Source organism: Triturus cristatus, chromosome 12 (genome assembly GCF_964204655.1).
Source record: "Triturus cristatus chromosome 12, aTriCri1.1, whole genome shotgun sequence".
In the NCBI taxonomy this organism is placed as follows: domain Eukaryota; kingdom Metazoa; phylum Chordata; class Amphibia; order Caudata; family Salamandridae; genus Triturus; species Triturus cristatus.
The window spans coordinates 158680757-158690952 of NC_140595.1; the positions used below are offsets into that span (position 1 = coordinate 158680757).

Genomic DNA, 10196 nt, shown 5'->3' on the forward strand with positions numbered 1-10196 from the left:
TCCTGGCAAATCCAGGACGCCTGGTCACCCTAGCTTAGCTGCTCCCCAGTGTGCTGTGCGTGCCACTGGTACCACGAGCTGAGGCTGAAGCCAGCAGATAACTGGTGCATCTGAGCGGTACCAAGATTTCTGCAATAATGTGGATACTGCAGTTGGTGAGTGAGTTCACCTACCTCCTGAACGACTCCCCCTTCACCTCAGCTGCCCTGCATCTCTCAACAGTGCTCGGGCCTCAGCATGCATCGGAGCGGCTTCTCTCATACTCGTAGGTCCCCGGCAGGAAAGACATTACATGTACAAGCTAAACATTTTGCTTCTTCTCCAACCAGAGACATCCATGTTTAACTGACAAGAGTCCATGCTATATGCAACACGTTCAGACAGCGCTGGCCTTTTAACAATACATTGCATTCTGGGACTTGTGGTATTGCTTTTAATATTGTTGCATATGGTATAAAAATAATTTGTTAAATGTTGGTTGGTTGAGCCATAGCTCATTGAAGATGTGGTGTGTGACATGGATCGACTTGACAATTATGGTACCATGCCTTCAAATCGGTATGAACGTGTAGCAAAATGGTTAAACAGCTAGGTGCAGTACTTCTCGAGCAATTTGGCTCATGAGTTCCCTTCTTGTTAATTTAAATAATCGGTCGAGGCAGCAGGGTGCACTTTGCCAAAAGCGGGTTGCTTCTGTGGTGTGCTGCTTTTGACAAGTTAATGTTGATTATCCCCACAATTCCACATCACGCAATTCAACTCCACACATTTCCAATCCACACCGCAAAATTTGACACCAAACCACATAATGCAACTCAACAACACACCACATAAATCCAATCCACACCACAAAATTCCACATCATGCCACAAAATTCAAGTGCACCGCATTATTAAACTGCACCACATACCACTCCACAGCACAAAATGCCAATCCACATAATTAAACTTGATAAAACACACAATCCCACTCCACATATTTCCAGTACATTCAATACCACACAATTACTATCAACATATTTACACTGCATACTATGCCACATAATTCCACTACACAAATCCACTTCACACCACACAATTGCCCAACTAATAATTCCTATCCAACCCACATAATTCCATTACACACCACATACATAAAATATAGGTAGAAAAATTGTCATTTACAGCGCCAATAGCTTTAACTCAAGCAAATGCAAAACCTATTGCATTTCTAATTCTTGTGTAATAGGGTGGTTCAGTTGTACATAATGCCTTCCTCGATATATATATTTATTAACAAAAATGCTTATGTCACTTTTCTATTATAACTTTCCAACATGCTGCACAGCAGGCACATTGCTCTATACCATGGCTTAAAGACATTGGCAAAGCCAATAGCTCCGGCTAAACACTTACAAGGTCCAAAAGGCAAGACCTATTGGCTATGCCAATGCTTGTTTTCTCTGCCCCAGTTTGACGAATAAACCCAAAACTTTCCAATCAGCAGCTGATGTGAGTGGCAAACTTGTTTAGAAAATTTTGTGGGGTTCGTCAGTGGGTCAGAGTTCAGTCTGTTTTCATAGTAAGAGAGGAATTAGAGACCGTACGTAGAATTCTAGGGGTTCGAGTAGATGAAATTAGGTAACACATGGAGGTTTAAGAAAAGCAAGCAGTAAAGATTCTGTGCAAGTACATATCTGTTCCAATATACTGGAAGGTAGCTTGGAACAAGGTAATTTAAGGCTTTGATTACCAGGAATAGTAGCTTGCCGGTAGATTGTTTTTTGCCAATAGTCAATTTGATGACTATTGTAGGATGTGTGAGTGTGCCTGGGAAGATTATGAAAATGTCTTGTGGCAAACTTTAGAACTTTGTCCAATGATAGGAATGAGTATTGAGAATGGCCTACTGGTGGACAATTGCCATAATCTAATTTGCTCAGGTCAGGCAAGGAAAGCAATGCTGAGGTTTGGGGCTCTTCCAATTGCTGTATTATTCAGAACAAAGAAAATTGGTTTTGTTGTAAGCTCTTAGGGGGCCCCGATATCCTCGCCCCAATATGTGTGTCAACTAAACCTACACTATGTTGAAAACCAGACGGAGTCTCTTACTAGAGACATCATATCGGACAGGCTTAATTGTTATAAATGTATGGAGATCCCATGGTTAGCAGTGGTGAGAACTAGCTTGTGTAGGGCTGGCGATGCACACGTTTTTGATAAACCCGAGGATTTTGACACAGTAAGTAACAAGCATCGGCATAGCCAATAGGTCTTGCTTTTGGGACCGTATAAGTGTTTAGCCATGCAACAGTTGCATAACTAAATACTTATAAGGTCCCAAAAGCGAGACCTATTGGCTATGCCAATGCTTGTTTCTGTTTATTAGTGCTCTGCAGTAATGGCGGCGCACGGGTGACACCATTACTACATAGAAGTAACAAACTGGGGGAAAAAATGGCTCAGGGAGAACATCAAAGCGGCCCCGAAAGTGAGGCGCGCGCGCGCACATGCACTGTAGCTCTAGGCTACAGTGGTAGCACTTTTTTGAGCCCTCACAAAAAGTCTCGCCAGACCAGCGCATGCGCTAGGTCAGGCGAGACCTAAAAAGGAGGTTCGGGCTGCCCTATACAAGTGCTATTGCGAGGACAGACTGGCCAAAGAGGCCAGCAAACCGAGTGTGGCTCTGTTTTTGAGTATTGAGAGTGAGCATTTACTGGCAGGGTATTTGATCAAACCTACGGGCCGCTGGGAGCATGGCCTCCTCTCTCACCTTAGGGCAGATACTGTCATGTATTTATTGTGCTTCCCTCTGGGTTTACGTGCCAACCGTGATTTTTCTCCCTGCTCATGTGATGGGTGTTCGGGCCATTCCCTTTTACATTTTTTATTTTTCTCTGGATATTATATGCAAAACATAGAGTCCTTTGTACTCCCCTTTTTAAGAGGTGGTTTCATGTAGATTATAGAGAAGCATTTAGGACTCTTCTTGAACTGGGTGATGATGAGTTAATTATCTGTGTGGGGGCTTTTTTTGAAAACTGCTGTCCGAGCTCATAACTCGAATACTGTATGATTGTATTTTAATAGTCCTGTAAAGTACTGTATATTTTAATGTGCTTTCTTTTTTAACTTACCGCTATTTTGTATGTTTTATTGATGTATAATATTTTTTCTTTTATAGATATGCTTTTATCAAAATTAAGCTATGAAAATGGAAATGCTCAGGTAAGGAAGGCAATGCTTTAACCATGTGAAAGGAAATCGGGGCAGATTTTGCAAATACTGAGTACATAGTCTTTAGGTCTCGCCTGGCGAGATAAATTGTGGATGAGGATTTTCAGAAGGGGGCTTGAAGCCCCGCCCCTCATTTCCATTGGCTAGCGTCACCGTTTATGCTAAAAGGTGGCCTGCCATTGGAAATGAGCTTTTTTGGTTGCCACCCTTTCGCCTTTTGGGACGGCCCCTCCAAACCGGATGGCTTGGTTTTTGGCTGTAGTGAAGCACTTTCTTATCTTCACGAGGGTGTTATATAAACAAGCCATGATCCAGTCCGGATGGGCCGTCCCAAAACGAGGCAGGGCTGCAGGCAGGCACAACACGCATGGCGCGCTTTCACTTTATAATTCCATTGCGTGGCGACAGCTTGTTCTGTTTAGATAACCTGTAGAAAATCTGCTGAGGTTGTTAACTGGCATATTTAATTTTCTGGCTGTCACCCTGGGCTGGTCACAGCTATGCCTAATACGTTTTAGTGAGATTAAGGTCTTTCTTTGTAGAAAAAGAGCAATACATGGTTAAATTGTAAAAGCTTCCCTTTCGCTAAGCGACTTTATTTAATATCGACAGCAGCAAAAATGTTCGGAAACGGCATGGTTTTGATAGTGAAGCGTTGGAAAAAGTGAAAACTGGATATAAGTGTGCATGGACTGAAGCAATGATTTCAATCGGACAAGAGTGCGCGTGTGTTTTAGTGTGGGGCGACCTCTACAGAATTGTAATTTGATTTATACAGCGCTTACCACCCCTGGCGGGCGTCGAAGCGCTTTACACCGAGTATTTGCTGATATCACTTAATAACCACAAATGTTATTGATTATTGCTTCCCCCTCTGGATGCAGCAGATATGTGAGCAGACAGATATGGCCAGCTGTAATGTCGAGCTGATCGGAGATGTATGTGTATTCCGTTGTGGATATCCTGACTTTTTTCCGTGCAAAGCCTCCATTGGTCTTCAGTAGGGCTCACACAGGGCTGTCATTGGTCAGGGAGTCCTACGTTAAAGCTAGACCATGATTGGTGGGGCAATGTGCTATTAACGTCTGTTATTTGTCTGGACTTGCTGCTCGCAGCGCTGTGTCTGACCTGGGTGGTTGTAGGCGGGGCCTAGTACTGGTTGGCTAGTGTTTCCTGCCCTGCAGCAGCCTGTGCTGTAATTGAACAAAGCTTGCTGGGCCGGGGGTATTCTTTACAACCCCTTCGCTCCCTGTTTCGGTTGTCAGCTTTTACCGCCTCCGCCGCAGTCGGTTTTCCTCTGCCTCTGTGTCCTCCACCCTCCAGCACCATGTCGCGGCCTCTGACTGACCAAGAGAAGCACAACCAAATCAGCGTGCACGGCCTGGCAGGTGTGGAGAACGTGACAGACCTGAAGAAGAACTTCAATCGGCACCTGCATTTCACCTTGATGAAGGACCGCAATGTAGCCACCCCCCACGACTACTACTTCGCCCTAGGCCACACTGTGCGCGATCACCTAGTAGGGAGGTGGATCCACACCCAGCAGTACTACTATGAGAAAGACCCCAAGGTAAGAGCCTTGAGAAGTGGAAGGTTAAGAGACCTGCTTTTGTAGACCGCAACCCGTCTTAGCACATACCTTCTCATAGAGCAGTGCTGCTGCAAAGTGGTCCATCAGGATAAGCGCTGTGGCGAAGTGTTGAAGAGTCGAGCTAAAACCCAGTAGCCGTCATCCCACTTCGTCCAAGGAAGAACATACAAGAGTTACCTGTGTTAAAGTATTACATGCCTCTCCCCCGCCCCCGCAAACTATACACCCCTGTTTTCAAGTGGAGGCTGGAGGGCATCTTACTCATCCTAGAGACTAATTACTACTCTGATCTCTAGTTGTGAGCCACCAGAGAACTCCTCTCTCTCGGGTTAAACCATTCATTCTTTCTCTACCCACTGGCGAAGCTTGAGACAGGGGCCCCTCAACCCTTAAAGGGTGCCTCCATTAAGCCCAAGGAATATCCGTAAGATATGGGAGACTCGGGAAGGGCTCATCACATTTTTGCAGAGTAAGGCATCGTTTTATTTTACACCACTGGCTTGGGGGCTACCTGGCGTATCCCCCGCTTGGCAATAGGCTTCCCGCCCAGTAGTACCATTACGATACAAGATTCACAGAAGAAGGAAATGAAGGGGGCATTCTTTAAGTTGCATTTACAACAGTTTAACCTATTGGTATTGTAAATGACCATGCCTTTTATGTTTTAAAAACCCAACACATAAATAAAAGGCATTGCCATCTATCATACCAATAGCTCAAAATCGTGTGAATGCGAGACCTATTGCATTGCAAATGCTTGTTCATATTGGGTTGAGCAGTACAGCAAAGATTCTGCCTGAATTTCTAGGGAATGTTCAGGGGAAACAGCATAGGAAATGGGAAATGGTTGGATTTTGACTTTGTTTGTTAAGAAATATATTTTTGTTCTTGGATAACAGCATAACAGAATGGTTTTACATTCTGTGTCGAATAGCTATGAGACAGTCAGAAGCTTTAGATTCAGATCAGGGTAAAAGTTGAGAAGAAGTAAAATATTTGAGAATCACTGGCAAGAAGATGCCAGGCAAAACCAAAGTATGAAATGATTTCTCCAAGACATACAATGTGACAACAGAAACGCAGGGGCCTAGAACCAAGCCTAGAGGATTCCTAACTGACAGGTAGGAAAAACTTAAGCGGAAAACACCAGAAGTCGGAGATACATTAATCAGAGCAAAAACAGGAAACCCCACTTAGTGATTAGTAGATATGACTACAGTATTGAGTGTAGAAATTATGGTACTATGGTCCACAGTATGAAAAGTGAGCGAAAGGGTCAATACGTTCACACACTAAAACACATCTCATAAAATTTTGAAATTATGCCCTTGAAATAACCAATTGGCTAAGCAACCTTATTTTATTTTATTTTTTTTAAATTCCGGAGTTTTATATAGCGCGAACTTGACTCATTGTCGGGTATCAGAGCACTTTACATGAGGACACATTCATCATTTTTGTTAGGCACTTTACTTTTTCAAAGTATCCAACACTTCATAGGTCTGCCGTTAGCTGCTACCTTTTAAATTTACTAAAAATATAGAAGACTGGCTAAAAACCACTATATATATCTGTATGCTGTGCTGGGTGGAAGTAATTTGTAAATGGCATGGAAGCAGACCTGCAGGTGAAGAGGACTGGCTAAAAGATATAGCCAGTCCTCTTCATCCACAAGTCTGCAGTCATGCCATTCACATATTACTTCCACCCATCACAGAACAGGGCAATGAGTGAGCCCACTTCAGCCATAGGCTAACTTCCCTGAGTGACAGCATCCTGCTCTTTCGTAAAGTGCACATGCGTCCACTAAGAAGTTCCCTTCAGAACCAGGAGCTACTGTGATAATAACATACTTTTGGTTTTATCCAATCATTTTTGTCTTATTGGTGGGGGGAGTCCCGTAACTCCCCCATCAACAAAGTTTTACAAAAGCCATGGCAAAGACAAAACTAGAACAGCCAAAGTTTGACCTATTGGTTTTGCCAATGAACGTTTTAAAATGTACTCTATATTAAACACATTCATTAAAAACAAAAAAAATTAACAGGCAAGTCAAAAATGTGTACAACTGTTCAAAATGTCTTCGAATCAGTCATTCAAAAATGCATATCTGTATTTTTCTATTTTATTTAAACACAAGCCTTACATCTCCATGCCTATTCTAATATATTGTCTCAAAATGATGCATTTTTAACTAATAAGGTGGCCACTTATGTTATTGAAAGCACTTCTATTAGCTGTCCCCTTCAAGCCATTAAAATACAAATTAATCAGAATATTTTCACAATTTAAAAGCAAAAAGGTACATCTAAAGGCAAATCCCTAACAAATTAAAATGTACGAGTCAACATAGCTGAATGGAATTCAGAGCCATCGCAGATCAAAAATGCTGTTTCTTGAAAAATATAGTGGAAAAGTAAAAACAGTTTCATTAACCCGGTAGGAAGCTTGATAACCCTTAATTGCCAGCCTCTGAATTAATGTATTCAGCAGAAATGCACACACTAATATAAACAAGACCGCATTAGATTACAATGTTCCCTTCACAGCCCCAACACGGTTAACATATGACCGGATATAACGCGTGACACCATCCGCCGGTCTTGGCTTTTTAACCAATACCACGTTGCTTGCTACACGGCCCTAGTACTTTCGCTTTTAACATTGGTGACTATGGGCTCAAAAATCCCAGAATGCATAGAGCTTTAACAAAACAGGCTGTCGCTTTTATTCACACGCGAAAGGCGTTATGCTCTTATTTTAATAAAAGTTAATACAAACAGAACCATCACGGCGTGCATCATAAAATGTTACCTCAAAATGCCAATGAGCAGAAAATACATGGATATGGCCACAGAGGTTAGTTTGCCCTCCACAAGAGAAATAAAAAATACAAGATAACATTCAGCCGAGAAAGAGAGCAGCACCTCTTTGATGGTGCATGGGGAGGACTGCTCATAAACGTCCGTCGGTGATTCGGACAGTGGCTGAAAAGACAGTAACTGTGCTGAGCTAATACACGTGTTTAATATTTTTTTTTTTACCTTAAAGGCGACACAATATTTTTACAAAAAAGTGAACTGAAGTAACTGACTCCAACATTTCACTGGTTTTGCTTAACGTCTTAATCCTTTAGTATCTGCCGTAAAATTGCATGTTTCCGTGTTTCTTCGTCCCTCCCCCTTCCATGTTTTTTTATGCTCCGTCTTCGACAAAATAACCTCCACCCCACGACCAACAGGCAGCTCGGCGCAACCACTGCTGTTTCTCGTGCACCAGTTAAAATCAGATTGACTTTCGCTCGTCCACAAAACAATACATGCAAACCGATACTTCTTGGGTTTTCGTTTTACTCACCGCAGAAAGTGGGAGTTAGGCTATTCTCTGGCAACTCGAGCATCGTTGACTCCCTTTCCCTCCTCTCAGCATAGGGGACTCGGGCTCTTAGGTTTTCCTTCTTAGCAAAAACTTTGAAAGCTTAAAATCGAAACAAAGTGGAAATCACATTGGAAGCGAGATTTGATTCAGGAACTAAATACGTGTAAAAAGAAATTCTTCTCTGCTGCCCCTATAGGTAGAATGTGTCAAATACACCAAATTGAGCCTGAGTGTCAGAGTTTCTCCCTCCCCGGGATTAACACAAGCTTCCCAGTCAAAAATTCTAGGATTAGTGGCTCAAAACAACCTGGTCAAAAGACACACGCACATGGCGACAATAGGTCACCCCATGGGGATTTTTGCTTTGCTTTCTATAAACCCACTGTAAAAATCAAAACTGCAAGTCCCAGAATGCAATGTAAAACCTGGATAAGAAACTATATAAAGGCCTGGGAAACTTGAGGGCCGAGTATGCCATTTGATTAAAGGATATTGGAATACCTAGTGAACATTTCACAATTCTCTTGTTTATCCTAGACAGGATTTCTGGAAATTCAAGATTATGTGAATGCTAGAGAGGTGATGATCAATGACATTTACATTTCAATCCCAGGCAATGGTTGTTTTATTAAAACAAATTACTCACCACCCTGAAAATTAAGAATTTGAACTGTGTTGTTATTTTATGATTAACTCCGGTTACACACATATCAAATTCCAATATATGTGGTCTTTCCAGCATAGGGAATTTGCGAGCGCATAAAAAATCATGCCCCCACAATTTTCCCTGATCAGTTGCCGCTGGTTAAACCAGCAGAAATATACAAGAGGAAGAATGCCCAGTAAATACTGGTACATACAACACACCAAAATGCTTCTGTAATTCCCACATTTTGGGAATTTTAGGTTATATCTATTGCACATGGTAAACTCCAAACAGGTGTGCCAGATTTGATCAGGTCCAATAAATATTGAACATCAGATGTGGCCCTCGCGAGCAGTTGTTAAGGGCAAAATGTTTCTTTGACTCCATTACTGAAAAGAATGAACACTTTTAGTCACAATGAAAGAAGAATATTAAATAGGCTGTGACCTGGGTTTTCTTGCTGAGTTTTGTATTTCTATGTGTGGGCATAATCGTTTGGCGCAGTATTCGTAAAGAGAACAGGGAGTTTCACTTTTTTCATCTAAGAGAGGATCACTGACTTGCATTTTTAAATTGAATACACTGCTTTTTACGGTGTGTATTGTTTTACACCTATGAAAAATCTTGCTGTATCCATGATATCAACCCTACGATATAGGGGCCAATTACGATCTCGTTAGGAAAGCATTCCTACCGAATTGGTTCCGGAATGTTTTTCGAATGACAGAGAACGATGCAATGCATGTTAAACTCCCACGGACTCGTTCGGAGTGCAATCCGTCCGACCGAAACGTCCGAAAACACAGCCCGATGCGACCGTCTCGTTCTCAAACGCTAAAAAATAGCTTTCCAGGTATGAATCAAACTCGGTTTACCCCGCAAACAGATGACGATGCATCTAACGCGGTTTTTGAACCGTGTCGGTTCGTGTCACAATTGGCAAGTGGAAAATGTAAAAAAAAATGTCAAAACAAGCATTGGCAACGCCAAATAATAAAAACAAAAATTATTAGCCACACCCACCAAAGCACATATATATAGGGCCAAACCGATGACCATGATCCTTTGCACCAAATGAACTGCTGAGAGGTCACAGGATTAGCCACAGATTCCCTGCTCTCTGCCTCATTTACTCACACTTCACACAACTTGCACAGATTTCTATTTGGCAAAACTATTCTCTCAAACACACACTTTTACTTATTCACACTCACCCTCATCCTCACACCCACCCTCACATTCACACTCACCTTCACACCCACCCTCATTTTCACACTCACCCTCACCATGCCCCAGAGGAAGCAGCCACATTTAACAGAGAAGGAGTTGGAAGTGCTTGTAGATGAAATATTCAGAAGAGAGCCAC

At 42.3% G+C, this 10196-nt stretch overlaps 1 protein-coding gene across 1 annotated transcript in view; it reads right to left on the reverse strand.

Moving 5' to 3' along the window:
- The window catches only part of PIAS3 (protein inhibitor of activated STAT 3), a 291739-nt gene extending 283372 nt beyond the window's left edge, over nt 1-8367 (reverse strand). The window contains exon 1 of the mRNA XM_085639510.1: nt 8164-8367. The gene's annotated coding sequence lies outside the window, so the exon portion shown is untranslated. The remainder of the gene's footprint in view (nt 1-8163) is intronic.
- Nucleotides 8368-10196: the final 1829 nt, after the last annotated feature.